This window comes from Cryptomeria japonica, chromosome 1, assembly GCF_030272615.1.
Source record: "Cryptomeria japonica chromosome 1, Sugi_1.0, whole genome shotgun sequence".
In the NCBI taxonomy this organism is placed as follows: domain Eukaryota; kingdom Viridiplantae; phylum Streptophyta; class Pinopsida; order Cupressales; family Cupressaceae; genus Cryptomeria; species Cryptomeria japonica.
Window position 1 is genome coordinate 181,446,860 of NC_081405.1, and position 16,788 is coordinate 181,463,647.

Consider the following 16,788-nt stretch of genomic DNA (forward strand, 5'->3'; position numbering starts at 1 on the left):
TCAGAGATTTTTGCATTTGCCTTTGCATGTTTGCAATCACTTGATTAGCATGATCCATCTCTTCTTGCAGATATACAATCCTCCGAGATTGTTTGTAGCCTTCCATTGATAAGATCTTTCTCTTTAGGCCGTCAAACCCTTTTCCAAGATTGAAGCTCTGATACCAATTGTTAGGCCCAATATGGAAAGCTAATGTACTGAGAGGGGAGGGGTGAATCAGTACTTCAAAACTTTTCTTGAATAATAACTTTACTGTTATGCATAAACAGAATAGTGTAGTAACATAAAATAAAGTTAAAACAAATAGATAACAGTCATACATGACTCACTCCATAACACATATATTTTGGTTACGCAGAAACTCTTGGTTAGAGAGAAAAAATGCGGTGGGGATGGCACCCACAACTTCACTACTGCAATAATAAAGAGTGCTCGGTTAGAGCTACATTTTAGCTATTTTTGATAGCTTACCCTGTTAGGAGTAACAAGATCTATTAGATCTACCTTGCTAAAAGATTTTACAACATTTATTCTAAATGTTGCACCTGGTTAGAGGCTTTACAAATTATAGACTTGATTAGAGTCTTTTACCTTGTTAAAGGTTTCTCTTTCAACTTCACAATATTACAATAAAATCATTACAAATATCTGCAACTTTACATCTGAAATGTTATAGCAGATTCTATGTGCTCAGAATAGATTACCTTGCTTATAACATACCTTCGGTAACCCATATAGTAACTCGGTAAACCCTTGTGTTTACTCTGTTCTTCGACTATTCTCTGAAAACCTTCTTAGTGACCTCTATGTCTCTGTAACGATCTTCTTACACACATGTACACACCCTTAACTCATACTATATAAATAGATCTCTTAAAATGGTGATCCAATTCATTGTTTCGATCTAACAAACAAGATTCCTCGAATGAATAACTATACAAAATATTTCATTGGTTAGATTGATCTCAAAATCATACACAATCTTCTGGTGCAATTTCCAATGTAATAACGGTTAGATGTGCCTCGATCTTAAATTTTCATATGCATGTCCAAGTTTAATGTATCTGGTAACACGTTTCACTCGATGTATATTAACTCAGTGTGTCATCTTTGTTGCTCAGTAGTCTCAAAAAGATACATGGTAGACAGCTCGGTGTATACTGCATTCTGTGACTGCTTTCCTCTATAACCGACTAGACTGTGCATACCGACTTCTCTATGTGTACCGATTGCTTGATTCGGTAGTGCTAACCGACTAGAATATATAGTATGACCTTGAATATAAAAACTAATGGCAACTTGATAAGTAGTAACAATAATATCCGTGACCATCATAAATGCATAAATCTTAGCATAATCATCTTACTTAGAGCGAAGCCTCTAAAATAGAAGGTGTCACAAAGGGGCATTACAGTGGTAAATATTTATAAAAAACGTGAATTGTTGATGAGAGGTTCCTTTTGTTCAAGTGAGTATCATGAGACACAATGGTTACACTTACTACAATTGAAAGTTTTAAATTTGAAAATAGGGGATTAAATACATTATTGATATTATAAATAATTGTATAGGATAGCAGCTAGCTACAAAGAACCTTTGATTGTTGGACTTCTTGGAAGTGTGGTAGACTAGTGATGAGTTTACTAGAAATAAAACTAAGAAAAGTACTCATATGTAGGTGACCATATGCAAGAAGATCTAGATAATAGTATGTAGACCAAAAAGTATGCACATGCATACAATTTTGTTTCTAATTTATGTCATTTATTTTCTTTCCATTTTTACACTAATGGGGCTGGTCTAAAATTATGCTAGCGTTCACATGGGATATAATAATAATCTGTGTTGTACTAAAATAAGTGAGAATTGGAGTAACAACTCACATAGTTATTATAAGTGTTACAAATATGAATTTTTTTATAGTATTTTTTTTATTAAGGGAAAAACAAGTTTTGAGGGGGAACCAAAACCCCATACAATAGTTTTTGAAGGGACTTGAACTCTTTGATTTTATGGGGATCCAAAACCCACTTACAAAAGAAAACTACAACAAAATATTATGCAATCTTGATCAACAACCAATCCACAACCATTCAACATTAGCTAAATATGAAAGTACATGCTATTAAATTAGAAGGCCAAAGCCACTAGACCAAACCAATCAGACAACCTTAATAATTGGTTTTCACAAGGATCCCATAACCTGCAAATTATTTTTTTAGGATCTCTTAACCTTTACAATGTGTTCTAACATGGCTCCCATAAACATAGCTTCTAGAGACAGAGATAAATCATAGAAAATTAACAAGAAGAAATAGAACCTCCCAAGAAATCAAGTACATGGAGAGAAATGTAGTGTTTTGACAAGCTCCTTGAACCTTCACAAAGGGTTTTAAATTGGCCCCCAAAACCAACCTACACCAAACAACAGAACCCAGCACACAAAAATGCCACAACTCTCTTGAAAAATATCCCTACCAACTTAATAAAAGGGGATCGTGTCTTAATAGGATAAAAAAAGGAAGAACCTACTATAAAGAAAGGCCATGTTGAAGTTGTTCTCTCATCCAAGTAAGTAGAGAGAAGATCAACTCCCATAATGCAGCCTCCAACCTCTCCCATAAGGAAAATCACCACATCCATAGGAAATTACACCACTTCGTAGGACCTATACAAGAGGAAGTAAGTATAAAAAAGAGACAGACCTAATACAAGGTCACAAGAACAACCACCACCCCAATATGAGATAATTCCACCTCAATAGGAGCTACACATAAAAGGAACAAGAGAATAACAAAACAAGCCCACAAAAAACCAATGAAAACTAGAAATCACCAAGAACCAATGAGGTCATGAAAGGCCCCAAAACCAAAGCCAACCCTCAACAAAAAATTAAAAATATAGACAAATGGACTGGGCCCTTGAAAATTAATAACAATAGACTGATAAAACAAGAATAATAGGAAGCTAAGAAGAAAGACAAGAAAAAAAAAACCCATAGGGAAAAAACCCAAGACAACAAATGACCATACAGAACAACCTAAGGGATACCAAAAGTAGGAAAAACAAAAAAACAAACCAGAGAACAAGTCCTGCAACCCAACGAAAAGAAACACCCACAACAACCTCTAGAAAATTGACATGGGCCATAAAAGACAAAACCCTATCCAACACAAGAGGGAGCAGTAGAGAAACAAGCTAGAGATGCTAGCCTGGAAATAAACTTGACACTAAAATGCCTACCTCCAGTATAGGAAGAAATAGAAAGAAACTCCAATGTAGAGAAACAAAGGAGAGCCATTATCATAGAACTAGTGGAAGAGGAAATAGGGGCAATAAATCTTACAAACACATGCAAAAGGAAAGGAAAAATAATGGCCAAGGCACCATGAATAACCACCATATATAGGACCACCAACACCAAGCCCAACAAGGAATCCATCAAATCTTACCATGGATCCATAAACAACCCACCAAAAGGTACCATAGAAAGCTGAAGCCCAAAAGTAGTAACAAGATACCACATTGTTAGCAAATAGACTACCTAGGTGCCCACACATATCTATATGTCTCGACCTTCTCATCTTCTATGCCATCAGACCCACAAACCCTAACATGACCATCACTACTTCTCCTTCTCAAGTGATTCATTGAAGTCCTCAATTATGCATGTTCACCTTATTTTCTCTCATGCTTACCATGATTTTGTTGCTCTTTCTTTGTTTCCTTCTTGTTGTGCTATTGTGATTTGAGGAATGAAAATGATGATGATAGTTCAGCAAGTTTGTTAAATATTATGTATAAGATAATATATCAAGGTTATACAAATCATTATTTGTATTGAGTTGTTTTAACAACTTATAGATTTATAGGTGGTTGTAGAGGCTAGAAGAACCCTCCCATGATATAAGATGTGAAAATCCTACAAAATTATGTGTGCAAATTTTTTTATTTAGCATCTATTATTTTTTCTCATTTTTATCTCAATTATGTGATGCCACATTAGTGCACCAATAAACATGACTTAGTGCACAACTATGGGTCTTACTATTGTTTGGGACCATTTTGCACACCTCAATGAAAAACATGCTAATATGACATTAGAATTGACCACAAGGACTCGAAATAATTTTTTTAAACTAGGCGAATATAAGTAATATAAAATTGAGAGTGATTTGAAACATCCACATAAGATTTTCAGAGATACAAAGTTAGAGTGCTCCATTATAGGGAATTCTCCTCTAATGATTCTATATGATCTCAAAATTAAAATGAATGTAACATTATGATAAATATGATTATTATTTGTAATAATAATATACACTTCTAAAATGTACAACCCAATTAAAGTGCTTCATTTATCATAGCTAAATAGGTTAATTTAAAATATTAGTAATAATTATTGAATGACTTAACTATTGCAACTAAATTTTTATAAAAATATGGTGATTGAGTTATAGCTTAATCTAGGGAAGAGGAGCTAGTAATTGTACAAGGTCTAATTTTTGTACACCCACTTTTGCTTATAATATTCAGTCTTGCCACATATTTATGCTTTGTGTCGTACTTAAATAGTCTACATGTAAACTAAAAATAAACAAATGTTTATCTAAATGGATGTATAATTGAGCACATGAGAATCTATTAATGTAATATTTAAAAAAAAATTAATACATTCTTTAATAAATTAAATAAATAATTTTTTGTTCCAAATAAAATATCATAACTATCCACTATAGGTTCATTTATAAAATAAGATGCTAATTTAAATAAGTATAGTTATCATAGTAAAAAATATTATTCCTATGTGTAAAACTATTGGGGCAGCAATGTCTATGGATTAGAATATTTCATATTGATATTTTTCCCATCTTAAATATAAAAAGCGAGTATAATAAATACGGTGTATTTTTGTATTTTTTCATGAAATGTGATGAATTTTCAATATGTTTTAGTGTTCAACTATTGATTCATTTAGGTTTGATATAAGTTATATTTTTATATAATAATATGTTTTTATATCAATGATAGGTTTTTGGTGTTCAATTATTGGTTCATTTGTGTTGGATATAAAATTAGAAATAATAAAGAGTTATGGCTACTTATAGGTATTTGGTTCATTTAAGTTGTATATAAGCTATATTTTATATTAAAAATATAATAATGGAAGAGATTTTGGAAATGGCTATGCTGGCAAATATGCGAAAGTGTTGCGAAGGATGATGCGGTCAACGTTGTGATGATGTGGAGGAGATAATCTCCTCCACATGGTTTGATTTATCTCTCCCTACTTCATTTATTTCATGCTTTCTATCTGGTTTCTTTTTTTGGCGGTTGCATGTACTCTGTCTTCATTTTCTACCAAGCTTTTAATTCACCATCTCTACTCGCTTGTGCCACCCATCTTTGGCTATTCCATTAATGCTTGAAGCCTTGCCAAACAAGCTCATTCAAACTAGAAAAAATCCTTTGCTGAGACCGTTGCTCCGTCCAATAATAGAGTGCCCCTTAGTGCGAGATTTCTTACAGTTCCTAGAGGTGAACGACCCAGTGAGGAAGGTAAGAGCCCTACCATTCTCTCGAACTCCTTCTTCATTTCTCCAAATGATGAAATGTTGAAAGAAATTTCTTTGGAAAAATCTAGGTTAAGTGATACTACAATCTTCTTTGCTTGTGTTGATGTTGACAGATGACCGCCTAGAAAATTCTTAGACGATTGGTTTCATAATCTCTGGAATTTGAAATTAGGGCTTAGGATTTCATTCTATAGGTAATTACAGAAAGGTCTCTACATTATTTTCTTTAACAACCATGAGTCACAGCTCGAAGCCCTCAAACGGTAGTATTGGATAGTCAGAAAAACTTCTTTTCGTGCCCTAGCTTGGTCTTCGGAGGCGGTTAATGAGGAATTTATTGTGTTATCATGCCCTAGATGGGTCATTCTTAAGGATGTCCCTCCCTTCCTCTGACATTTTTTACCCCAGTTATTGGAGCTATTTGGGAAAATAATCCGGATTGATGAAACTATGCGATTGGTGCCCAACCTCGATGCAAGATTGCTTATTTCTATTAAACCTAAGATCGATATCCCTTCATTTCTAAACCTTAACATCAATGAGGATACCTTTGTTTTCCCTATTGAAATAATTGGTGGATTAAACACCTATTTTCTTTGCAAAAAAGAAGGGCATCTTTGAAATAATTGCCCAATTATTAACCCCAGGAAGCAAAAGATTAACATTAACTCAACATGAACCTCTGAAAACCCTAACACTGGTAAGGATTCAATCTCAAACCCAATTAATATTCACTCTATTGAAGAAGATGCTAAGCCTAAAAATAATCCCACCTCAGACTCGGCTCTTGGATTTAAACCCATTAAAATGAACAAAATGACTATTGACAACACAATTGTGGTTTCTGAACCCCACAACCTTGCTTTTGCTTCCACAAAAAATCCAGAGGAATCTCTTTCTGATGGTTTCTAGATGGTCACATCAAGGAAGCGAAGATGGAAAAATGCCTGACAACTCACCTTGGATCAAATTCGTGTTGTTGATAAAAATGCTAACCAATTTGCGGCCATTAGTAAGTACTCCATCCCTATGATTGATGACATACCATCTTCTTTTCAAACTTCAAGCAATTCCTTGGTTAAAAATATAGTTAAAAACTTTGAAAAATATGATCGTGGTGTTGGTGATGTTATCATGAGTGATAACCCTATGAGAATGATACTTAGATCTAGGACTCCCAAATGATCTGATTCAAAATTTTCTATAGGGCTTACCCCTAATGATAGTACCACCAACCCCTCGACATCTATGCTTAATGAGATAGAGGAAAATCATGTTATTGAAGTTATTTATGCTAATACGGGTTTAGAAGACATTAAGTCTGGCTTAATGCTCCCTGGCTTTCCAAGGTCCCAATTGTCTAGGTCCAACATTGGAGAAAATGTTGATGGTAGGATTGATCAAACTGAGCTTAGTAAGGATGATGATGACCTCATGAAAGGATGCTCCATGGATAAGAAGAAAGGTAGACCTGTTGGTTCCAAGAGTAAGAAAAAGTTTGGAGATCAAAATGGTCTCCCTAGCAGTCCCTCTTAATCCTCTTTTCCCATGAAGTACATCTCATGGAATATTAGAGGTCTGGAGTCACCTGATAGAAAGTCTGTTATTAGAAGGTTTCTCAACTGTCATAAAAATATTTATTTTCTGATGCTTCAAGAACTCAAAGCTATTGAGCTCTCTCTTGACACTGCGCTTGACTTTATTTGAAGAGATGTGATCAAAATATGCACTAATCATCCTAAAGGAAAGGGTGGAGTTGGTCTTCTCATTAACCCTAAGTGGGCAAATTACATTATGGATAGGGGCATCTCCCCATGTAACATAGTGGCCTAGGCTACCCTGGATATTAGAGGCTCTTGTTTTGGTGTCTTTTCTATATATGCACCTAATGATTATAGGGAAAGAATGTCCCTCTGGAATTGGTTGGCATCCCTCTTGGGTATCCCTTGGGTTATGGTTGGGGACTTAACATGTTTGAAAACCAAGATGATAAGGCCGAGGGTATCCCTTTTGAATGGAAAATCCTTGAGAAACCTCAATGGGATAGATTTAAGCATTAAATGTAGCTATTTGACCCCCTTGATGGTAACAAATCTGAAACCTCTACCCTATGGTACACCTAGTGTAACTTTCAGCAAGTACCTAGCCGAATCTACTCCAGATTAAATAGGTTTTATGTCAATAAAGATTACTTTTCTTTTTCCCCTAACCACCTAGGGAACTCAGTGGCTATCTTGCCGGTGACTTTATTCCACCATTATCCTATCATAGTTATCATTAATACTAGGAACTCCATCTCCAACAACAATCCTTGCAATAAGAAGTTTATGCTCAACACCTCCCTATTCAAAGATAAGGATGTCCTAATTGCCATTAAAATGGTTAGACTCTTTAACATTCAAAAACAATATACCCAATCTCACAGTCTCAGATGGAATAGGAATATCTACTCCTGGTGGAAGATATTCCAAAATTTTGGCTAGAAGAAAGCCAAGGACTACATATGTTGAAAAAATTCTCACTGATCGACTCCACTCCTTGGAACAAGAAATTCAATTACAGCCTTCCTCCTCTACCTTGGCTGAATGGGTCTCTCAGGCTAGAGACATCCTTAGGAAACATCAATAGATCAAAATCAGGGGTGCCTTCATCAGAGCTCGTAATCACTGGCTCCAGTTTGGAGACAAAGGCTCCAAAGTTTTCTTTAACCTTCTCAAACAAAAATAGAACATAGAGAAAATTGACAGAATCATAGTGGAGGACAAGGAACTCCTGAATATCAATGATATCGAAGATGCTTTTGAAATGTTTTATAAGACTCTCTTTACCTCAGAAGATAATGAAGGATCGAAAGATGATAGAAATAGATGTAATAGCATTATCCCTAATAGGATCTCTGAGAATGAATCTCTCCTCCTCAAGATCAAAATGTCTATGCAAGAAATTGTTGATGCCATTAACACTCTCAAGGATAATAAGGCCCTAGGCCTTGATGGGCTCCCTATTGAATAATACAAAGCTAATATTGAGTGGGTCACTAAAGACCTCTATGACATATAATCTGAAGCTCTTGATACTGGCACCCTTGGGGAGTCCATTAATAGGGGAATTGTGAAACTTATCCCAAAAGATGGGGACAAAGCCCTCATAAAAAACTGGAGGCCAATTACCTTCCTTAACGTCTCATATAAAATCTTAGCCAAAGCCCTAGCTTTTCGCCTTGAAAAAATTCCTCCCAAGTTCATCTGTTCTACCCAAACTAGGTTCATTAAAGGTAGGTTTATCTTGGAGAACCTTGTCACTAGCTGGGAATCTATGGAAAGGGCCAAGACTTCTAATCAAGATTTTGCCATGTTCCTTGTTGATTTTGAGAAAGCCTATGATAGGGTGGAATGGGACTTCATCCTCATGATGCTTAAAGCTTTTGGTTTCCCTAGCGAGTTTTGTAAATATGTTCAAATCCTTCTTAAAGATCCCTCCACCCTGTTTGAGGTTTATGAGACTTTCTCTCAGCCTATTCCTCTTACTAGATCCATTAGGTAGGGTTGCGCTCTTGCCCCTGCTCTATTTGTTTTTGTCTTGGATGCCTTATTCTACCTCCTGAGAGATGACACCTTATCTCCTAGAGTTCATGGCATTAAGTTGTCGGATGACTCTGAATTGCTCAACATTCAGTTTGCTAATGATACCTCACTCTTCCTGGAGCTCTCTAGGCATAACATTGATTGCCTCAATAAAAAACTAGACACCTTTGGTAGAGCTTCTGACGCTCGTATATCCAACTCCAAATATATTTTGCTTGGGTGGAAAGAGGAACCCTCGGACTAGCTTTAGCAGTTTGGATACTCATGGGGAGGACCCAACAAGATAGTTAGATACCTTGGTATCCATTTCTCTGTCTCTCCCTCTCTTAAGGACATGTGGCTTTGGGTCAAAGAAAAGATTGATAAAAAGCTTAACAAGTGGAACAATAGGGTTCTCTCCTTAGCTAGTAGGATTCAAGTCTACTAGAAGATCCTTTCTTCCTACAATATTTACTGCTCCTCTACTTGGATGTCCAGTAACTACCAAATTTTTGAAATCCAAAAATCTATCAGATGCTTCCTTTGGTCTGATGGAAAGGGTAAAAGAAAGGTCCACGAGGTCAAATGGATCCGGTGCCACATAGACAAGAAACTTGGTCGGCTAGGTCTTAAGAATCTCAGAATGCAAGGAATTTCCCTTCTAACCAAATGGATATTTCATGCTTTGGAAGGACAAGAACCTTGGAAGATTCTTGTCAGAAACAACATTCAAAATGGTGTCCCCAAGCTTGCCAAATCTTGGAAATCCCTCCCCTTTAGTGATCTGGTTGCAAGTGGTTTCTCTGTGTTTGTCCAAGGCACTTGGGTATTCAAGTCCACCTGGAAAGCTTGGGAGCATGTGCGCAAACTTATTGTCAACTCTAGCATTGACTATAGCAACACTCTGCATGGGGAGAGATCAATATGGTGGAGTCTCTACCATAATTCTAAACCCCTTGCCTTAACCCAAGGTTGTTCTGCTAGGTGTTGGTATAATAAGAGCATTAAGTATCTTATGAACATCTTGGAGCATGATAATCTTATTAGCTGGGAGGATCTTAGTGGTGAGTATGGCCTTCCTGCCTCCCATAAGAGAACCTACAATATGATTAAAAGTGCTTGTGCTTGTCTCAACCTTCCCAGGAACACTGATGTTGACTCTCACATATACCTCTCATTCCTTTGGATGGATGGATCCCTCCTCTCCAAGATCAAATCCAAGTCTATTTATAGATTGCTCAATTATGACACCTTAGTTGATCACATTAACTCCCTTTGGTATGGTGACTCAAGTACCTCTGCTTGGCAGAAAACCTTTGAGAAATTATGGAAGTCTCCCATCCCCCCTAAGATCAAATACTTTAGGTGACAACTCATGCTGGATAGACTACCTATTAGGAATAACTCGGCTTCTTATGACTTGTGCTCTGTTTGTAGGAAACTTGAGACTACACGACACATATTTCTTGATTGCATTTTTGCTAGAGAAGTCTGGTTGATGTTTGGAATCTCTCTTACTGAACATGTTTGTACTCTTGATATTTTACTTGTTTCATTCGTGGGCTTAAGAAGGATGCTAACCTATTTTGGGAAATTCTTTCTTCTTTCATTCTTTGGTTTATTTGGAAATTTTGAATTGAGGAAAAGTTCCAGGGCAATGATAGATCTCTTACTGGGTTTTTTATGAAAACTCATACGTTATAAAATTGTTGTGTAGGTCTGTTCTATGATGAATGTGGAGAGGGAAATGTTGTTGCGTTTCCTCAGGGATGGCCATGCAACTATGTTCATTTATGAAATGAAAGACGAATTTGAATGGGCAAGGATTGCGGAGAATCAGACTGCCTTCGATGATGCGCTCAAGAAGCTGATCAAGGAACTCAAAGACAACATAGGTCCCTACTTTGACAAACTCGAGATGTTTACTCAGATCCTGGATCAGAAGAAGGTGGTGTGGACGGAAGGTCTAGAAGGCTGGACCACGTGGTTGGAGAATCATGATGAGATTCTCCAATAGATGTTTATTATGCTGCTGTCACAATTAGTGTTTTCCTTAGTTTGATGTCTCAAATACTCTATACTGTTATATACTTTCCTTTTTGGCTCTTTTTGGTAGATGGATGACTGTATATTTTCAGTTGGCTAGTGTCTCTGACTTTACTGCTTGATGGTTGAGGCTCTACCTCCCATGCTTTTTGTATAAACTCATTCTATTTTGATCTCTCGATTATTTAAAAAGAAAAAAAAAAATATGATAATCTAATAACAACAAATTATATTTTTCCATTCAACTATTAAAAATTTTGAGATTAAATTTTGATTGTATTTAAAAAAAATCATTTTTAGAACACTCCACACTATACATCCTATTTTAATAAATTGTATAATAAGCCATACTTCGGAATCTTAATTGTAGATTATAAATATCTATTTTACAATTCTAAAAAGAAGATTTTATGATATTCCAATGACTGGTGCTCTCTCTCTCTCTCTCTACTGTTTGAGTGAAATAGACGCTCAATTTAATTTACACTATTTGTCAAATTTTGATCAAAGAAACTAATGAAGCCGTCGCATATGCTTCCACATTCTACTGTCTCCTTGCTGCTCTAATGCACCTCTTGTTTGTAACGTTCGAATTTGATGTGTATGTATTAAACAGCCGAAACGAATTACTATAAACCGGACTTTCCTAGAAACATCGACATTATGCAATGGGGAATATAAGCCGAATAACAGAAAAGAAAAGAAAGACCGGCAATATATAATTCAGATTAAGCGTTACAGGCGAAGAAGATTCACATCCAGAAATAGTTAATTTGGAATTTCCAATTTCGTTCCTCGGCTATAAATACTGACCCTCATGACTTTATTTCCACATAACAAAAACAAACACATTAGAGGTGGAAATCTGTAGTTGCATAGAGTATGGCCAAAAGCACATATGCGTTTCTCGCGTTTTTATTGCTCATGTCTCCTTTTACTTTTGCTTCAGGTAATATTTAGAATTCTTCTCTTCAAACCAATATTATTATTATTATTTGCATTAGAAAGGAAAAAAAGAAAAACGTATTGTCTATCATAGGAAGTTTTAACAGAAATTCTGTCATACTCATTCTTTCTCTTTGTTTTTGTTTTTTGATAATTTGTTTGTTATCATCTTAGTGTCCACCGATGAATATAGCCATTATGATGGTTTGTGTGAAAGATGGAGCAGTACGTTTTCTGGGCAATGCTGGACTAATCATAATTGTATAGTTGCTTGCGGTAATGAACACTCCGTTTTTGGAAAATGCCAGCTTACTTTAAAGGGATATGCTTGCTTCTGCTACGATCACTGTTGAGACTAAAAATTCTAGTGCGATCCCTGTTGGAATAAAAAATAGCTCGAAGTATTTCTTGATTCCATTACGATGGATTTAGAAATACGCTGTCTACATAATTAAAGTTTTCAAGTGTGGAAGATGATATTGGTACTTCTAGTTGGATAGCCTATCTAGCTTCAACGGATATTAATTTGAAGATAAAAAAGGTCATGATCTAAGACTTTATAATGTCATAGTACTTTTATTACTAACTTTAAATGTATTGTTTATAAATTTTTTTTTATGAATAGTTTATATTTTATTATATTTAGGGTGAAGATCATGTCAAATTTCTTTAAGGTGATTTATTTATAGAATGGTTATGTTTAAATATTATAATAAAAATTAATTGTTTTTAAATGTTATTATAATTTAATGATATATGCACATATATCATTATAAAAATTAATGTAGACTAAATGATAATTAGAAATTCATAATTATAGAATAAGCATTTATTTAGGATATTAAATATAAAGGAATTAGGTATTTAGGTTCAAATTTAAAAAGGAAATAAGAGAAATAATACCTTGTAGAATTTGATTTTCTTTTATTGCAATGTTTGAAACTTTGACAATTTTGAAGTGTAGTCTATTCCAAAATTTGTGTAGGTTAAATCATTCCTTTGAAATTTAATTTATGATCGTGTATCAATCCTATGATGTGCATATCTAATCTTTAATTGTTCCATTTGATTTGGTGAAATTTATACTCTATTTGTCTTATTCATTAAATTCTTTACTCTTGATTTTTAAGGATAAGTGACATTTAAAAATATTTTAGGAACATTGTCTAATGATAAGGGCCAAATTCTCTAGGACAACTCTATTGGTTAGATCATCTTTAGGGTCATGATAAATATATTGGTATGAGAGAATGCAATTGATTTAGGTATATAATTTATTGTACTTCTTTGATTATTTTTAGTGCTCTATATAAAATATGTCATTCAATACACTTGGAATGCTTTACAGTTTTTTATTTTAATAGGATAGAATAAAATTCTATATAAATGTATTTAAATAACAAGATGTAACATTCTTAATCAACTATGTACCTAATGAAACTACATCCAACAAAAGAATACCTTTTTACTTTGGTTATTGAAGATAAGAATTTGATTTGACCTCTTTCATGTTCAAGACAAGGGTAGTTTTCCTCATTAGAAAAAGGTTTTAATATAGATTAAATAGATTACATTAATGTTTAGATGTTACATCATAGATGAATTCTAATCTATTCCATTACCCCTTGACAAAGTATTTATTAAAATAGGATCACCACCCTAAAACTCATAAATCCATATATAATTTAATAATTTTTTTAATCAATTTTTTAAGGACATATTTAAATTAAAAATAAAAGTTGAAGGTCAAAATTTTTATTATATTTTGAAATCCATATAGTATGGTTTTCTAGCCATATTCCACTACTAATAGAAAATTGAATAACATAAATGGCTATCATACCTAGACCAATTAAAAGAATTCAATCAATCAAAATAACTCAAAAAGTTAATTTCAAACACTGCAACAAGTACTTTGGCTTTCTTGTCTTGTATTATGTTCTAGATCTAGAATCATACATAATTATCTTATATTGACCTTAAATAGAATTATAGATGTTGTCCATGCTTAATATGTACAAGGTTGTTATTGTTTTTTAGTTTCTATTATGTGTATTCATTTTTCTCATAATTATGTGATGTTCAATTAATAAACCAATAAACATAACTTAGTGTACAATTATAAGTCTTTCTATTTTTTTCCATCATTTTAGACACTCCACAAATTGAAAGATTCCATTTCATTGAAAAGGGAATGGCTTACTTCTACTGCGATCTTTATTAAAAGTACAAATTATCTATTGGAATAGAAAGTAGCTTGAAGTATTTGTTGATTCATTTAGATTTGTCTATATGTTGTATCCATAATTACAATGTGAATACTAATATTCATACATAAGTAGCTTATGTTGTCTAGTGTGGATGATGATATTCGTGCTTCTAATTGAATATTAATTTGAAGATGAAAGATGATATTTTTACACTTTTACACTAGTTTCACAGCCTCTCCAATTATTGTAGATAAATATGGATGGTTATGGTATTCCCTATAATTATTGAATAGTTTATATTTTTTATTATACCAGCATAAGGATCATGTCATTAAAAAAATCTATTTTTTAAATGCTAATGTAGTTTAATTAAATGCATATAGGTAATAATTATAAACATATCAATTAGATTAAATTATAATTAAGAATTAATAGCTGATGAATAAGTATTAATTTAAAATTAAAATGTAGAGGAATTTGTTCTTTAGTTTTTGAATAAAAAGAAATATTTCAAATAATATCTTGTGGAATTTAATTTTTGCTAATTTGAAAAATTTGAAATATAGTCCATTCTCAAATTTTATAGGATCACATAATCCTTTGTGAGCTTAATTTATGACCCTACATCATCTTAAAATGTGCATAGCTAAGATATAATTTTCCTTTGATTTGGTAAAACATATACTCAAGCTATCAAATTCACTAGTTTCTCTACTACTTGATTATATTGAAAATATTGTGAGATCATCCAAGTGATCTAGATATAATTTTGATGTAACTATTTAATTCCTTTTAGTGCTCTATTAAATTGTTTAATTATATGCTTCTTGGATAGAATGAATTTATAAATAAATGTACTTAAATAAAAAAAACACAATATTTCACTAAGCAAGCGTGTATTAATTTATCCCACATTGAATGAATAAAATAGTAGATGTTATTTTTTTTAAAAAATTAAGGGTAATTTTTGTTTGACACAAGATTGATTCCATGGAATAAAAAAAGATTAGAACACACAAATATAATCTCAAAATCAAGAGTAAATATAGGGGATGTGTGTAGTACTTGTAAGGTGTGGGAAAATTATTGTTTCACCAATTAGGAATAATAAAATGAGTAACCTTACCTAGTTAGCCATTACATTAAAAATGAGGGCGAATCCAATCAAATCTAGTGGCAGTTTCATTAGGAAAAGGGCTGGTTAGATTCACTTGGATATTTGTCTGTCGCTTTTGAGTTGAAATTTGGATGTAAATTGTGAAGTTTAGGGTAAAGCAATGGACAATTGAAGTGGAAAAATAATAACAAACTACTAAGATGTTAGAAAAATCCATAGATATGGACTTGAGAAGAAGAATAAGATTAGAACCTGATCTTGAAAGTTAGGGTTGAATTGTCAAGGCTAGGCTAATGGGTCTCCTTGGTCCTATAGCTTGGAGATAGGCTAGTGGGATCTTTTTTAAATCAGGTAGACACACTGGATTCACTATTGAAAGCTTGTTTAAAATTCTAAATATTGGGATGGTAGGTTGCCTTGGTCCTCCACTTTTTGCTTTAGCAAAATCTGAACCTATTCATCATTGTGAACTATGACAAAATCTTCAATCACAACTCATAAGTCAACTGCCTACACACAAAAATAGAAAAAAGGGGTTGTTGATAGGGTTTGCCTTGGCTCAAACCCTAGTTTAGGAATTAACCTTGAAATTGAAATGATAATTGTAATGAAAATAGAATTGAACTATAGTAAAATGCTTTATTTTTTAGGGAAAGGCTAGATCTTAAATTTAATGCTTGTAATTGAAATTTATATCTTGATGAAGCTTTCTTGAATCCTCACACAATGGTTTTAGAATGTCTTGTAAAATGTCTTCATAAAAGGTTGATCATGGATACCATCTTGAATGCTTTAACTTGGCTTCACTTCTTCCTCAATCCTTGGTGAATACTTGATTACTTGCTCACTTGAATTCAATTATCTAGAGTGCAATTAAGATCTTGATTGAGGTTAGAAAATGAGAGGGGTAGACCTCCTTCTATACTTAACTATTTGAAAAATATTTGGATTTTTGGTGTAGGCCGACACAAGATCTAAATTCTCACTCACTTGATGTGACCATTGTGAGGACCAGGGCACTATGACACCATGGCCTTGATAATTAGGACTCAACTTTGGGGAAAAGACAAAAGAGAAGATGGAAATGTAGGTTTGTGAAGGGTGTGAGCATAATCAAAGAAGAAATTTGGGCATCAAGAGAGACAAAACACCAAGGTGAGGTCTAGATGATGATGAAATTGTATGTGAACAAAATTTACAATTCTACAGTACTTTATTTTTTTCTAATATAAATATTAGGACATAATTCCTAAGGATTTTATGATAAGGTACCCATGAATTATTTAAAGGGAACTTTAATAATAATTTTTTTTAGGCTTATATAAATAATA